We start from the raw sequence: 3,804 nt of genomic DNA on the forward strand, positions 1-3,804 counted from the left end.
CTTGATCTGACCCTAATTCATGAATGGCCAGATTTTGGTACTCTGAATCCCTCTGAATAAACTGTTCAGTCTGTGTAATTCCACTTAGCTACTTATTTTTGAAGTAAAGTACTACTCACTCTTGGTGTCTGTCATGAAGCTCGTAACACTCCTTTGAGGTCCATCAGTAAAATTGATGGATCTATTCATAGCAAAGAAAATGTACTACTAGTGCATACCATCTAGCTACTCTTTGAGTAGTTATGAAACATTTCTGATAATATATTTGTAATTTTGATGGTTTTAGTACCTGATGGTTTTACGACCTTTTTATGACTCTTCACTATTTCTTTTGTGAGATTGGTCAACTAAATCACGTACATAGTTTATCTTTGCTGACTCTATGCTAACATTTTAAACATAGCTCCCAAGTAAATGTAAATAACAAGATTTTGATATGACTCTTCATAACAGTGGCTAAAATTTGTGTAACTACCTTCCTGAATAGCTGAGAATTGGCCAAATACTCTGAATAAACCAAATAAGAACCTGTAAACAGAATTCAAGGGTTGGTTGGTTGGTTGTTCGGTTTTTTTTTCACAAAAATAACAGTATTTCATTTACTCTCTTAGGTTATGTAGAGTATTTTGAAAGCAAAAGGGCAAATTCACACTTGACTACCAGTGAAGATCACTAAGACTTGAACACAAAACAGACTTGTCTGTTAGCAACCTCTCCATATATTAATTTATATATTTACTTACATTGTACATGTTAAATAACACTCATTGCACAGAGTGTTAAATAATTTTTCAACGTTGGGATAGTTTGTTGTAAATAAGATAATGCTCTCCTGTCTCTAAACTGTATGTTTTGTCCTCTTTGTTCTTTTTCCCATAAAGGACACATCCCCTTCTGGCACTACCTTGCCTACTGAAGAGATTAGGGAGCAGTGGCTAAAGCAAAGTTTCTAGAAAACTCAAAAATCCTTCATTAGGACATCATAACAGTTAGCCATGGAGGGAGTGGAAATGATGATTGAGATTGGACGCAATCATTCAGCATGTGTGATGCTGCTAGAGGATGCATGTTCACTGCCGCAGCTTCTTTGTATAGTCATACATGCCTAAACTGGATCTTCATGTAGACTTTTAACAAAATAGCTAAGATTTTTTTTTTTATTTTCAGTATGAAGTCAGAACACCAATGTCCATAAATACTGAGAAAAAGGCTTGTTTTAATTGTCATAATAAACAACAGAAATGACAGAAATCTCATGAGATAGCTCAGATTTACCATGCAAAAAAAAACTTTCAGACAACCAAAGAATCATGAGATAAAACCAAATTCAAACTTTCAAGTATCATCTATCCCTCATATTAACAAAAGATGATCAATAATCTTATCATTACAAATGTAGGTCTATAATAGAATGGCAAACTGAAGAGACTAGAATAAACTAGAACTTTTTCCCTAACAGCCGTGAATATATGGACAATTAAGTAACTTTCTGGTTACAACTAAAAAAACAGAAATTACTTTCAGCAAATATTGATAATAAATACAGAATCAGCAGGGCCCGGAAAACAATCTGCTCCAACACTCCTTTCACAATCAATTTATTTTAATAAAAACACCAAGATTTGTTCAAACTTGAAAGCAAATACAAAATTTGTTCAAGCTTAAACAACAAATGCCAGGTTTTATTCTTATTATCAGTACTGTGGTCATCAGAATTGCACAAGACAGCATGTCAAATACATGAAAATCAATGGAATTTAAAATCCAAAGTCACTTCAGTTCTGCAGTTGCATTAAGATTCTTGCTTTTTTTACAAATATGTTTTCATCTGCTTTTTTTTTTTAACTGTAGTACTATTTCAGTAAAAATCCTCAGCTTTGTCTTCACTGGGATAAAGGACAACTGAGATTAAATTGGACAGTTAAGTTGTGCTCGTTTAGGGGCTACAATCTGCTAAACTCTGTTGAAAACTCTCAATAATCTTTGATCAACTGTCAATAATCTTTGATCAATCATGGTGATTGGGAGAAGTGCCCGAAGACAAGAGGAAAGCAAACGTTGCTCCTATCTTCAGGAAGGAGGACCCAGGGAACCACAGGCCAGTCAGCCTCACCTTGATCCCTGGGAAGGTGATGGAGCAGCTAATCCTGGAAACCATCGCCAGGCACATGAAGGACAAGAAGTTGATCAGGAATAGTCAGCATGGATTCACAAAGGGAAAGTCATGCTTGACCAACCTGATAACCTTCTATGATGAAATGACTGGCTTGATAGACCCGGGGAGAGCAGTGGATATTGTCTGCCTTGGCATCAGTAAGGATTTTGGCCTTACTGTCTCCCATAGGATCCTCATAGAGAAGCTGACGAAGTATGGGCTGGATGAGCAGACAGTGAAGTGGATTGAAAACTGGCTAAACTGCCAGGGTCAGGGTGGTGATCAGTGGCAGGAAGTCTAGCTGGAGACCATTAACTAGCGGAGTAACCTGGGAGTCAACATCTTCATTAATGACCAGGATGATGCAGCATGTACCCCCAAGTTTGCAAATGACACGAAACTGGGAGGAATGGCTGATACACCAGAGGGTCGTGCTGCCATCCAGAGGGACCTCAACAGGCTGGAGAAATGGGCTGACAGGAACCTCATGAAGTTCAACAAGGAGAAGAGCAAAGTCGTACACGTGGGAAGGAACAACCCCATGCACCAGTACACACTGGGGGCTGTCTAGCTGGAAAGCATCTTTGCAGAAAAGGACCTGAGGGTCCTGGTGGACACCAGGTTGAACATGAGCCAGTAATGTGCCCTTGCTGCAAAGAAGGCTAACAGTATCCTGGGCTGCATTGGGAGGAATGCTGTGAGCAGGTCAAGGGAGGTGATCTTTCCCCTCTGCTCAGGACTGGGGAGGCCACACCCAGCATATTGGGTCCAGTCCTGGGCTCACCAGTACAAGAGAGACATGGGCATACTGGAGAGAGTCCAGCAAAGGGCCACTAATATCATTAAGGGTCTGGAGCATCTCTCCTATGAGAAAAGGCTGAGGGAGCTGGGACTTGTTAGCCTGGAGAAGAGAAGGCTCAGGGGGATGTTACCAATGCCTATAAATACCTGAAGGGAGGGTGCAAAGAGGACGAAGCCAGGCTCTTTTCAGTTGTGTCCAGTGACAGGACCAGAGGCAGTGGGCACAAACTGAAACACAGGAGGTTCCCTCTGAACATGAGGAAATACTTTTTCACTGTGATTGTGACCGAGCACCAGCACAAGTTGCCCAGAGAGGTTGTGGAGTCTCCATCTTGGAGATATTCAAAAGCTGTCTGGACATGATCTGGGGACAATGGCTCTAGGTGGCCCTGCTTGAGCATGTGGTTTGGATCAGATGACCTCCAGAGGTTCTCTTGACCATTCGGTGATTCTGTGAAAATGCAGCAGGTTTTGAACTGAGACTCCAGCTGGGAGCATCTCTGTCCCCGAACTGGAACTCTGCAACTTTTTGCCCTCATGCAGAATGTAAAGCATTGGTAATCATTAAAAAAGTCTTACATGGACTGAGACAGGCTAGCCCAAGGGAATATCTTTCATTCCATGTCATACCTGCAGGCCATAGCAGTACTCCACCTTGCTCCTAGAGAGAAGCAGCTGACAGGCCCAGTTCAGTTCAGGCTCTGGAATTTGCAAAACATGTGCAAAACAGTCCAAACATAATGATCCCTGTAACATGCTCTAAGACTTCAGTGTGAGCTTTTTTAAAGATTTTTTCTTAGATGATGAAGAACTGGAAAATAGTTTGGGACATGGTGGCAGGGTTCCTG

This window comes from Fulmarus glacialis, unplaced genomic scaffold, assembly GCF_000690835.1.
Source record: "Fulmarus glacialis isolate BGI_N327 unplaced genomic scaffold, ASM69083v1 scaffold6859, whole genome shotgun sequence".
NCBI lineage: Eukaryota > Metazoa > Chordata > Aves > Procellariiformes > Procellariidae > Fulmarus > Fulmarus glacialis.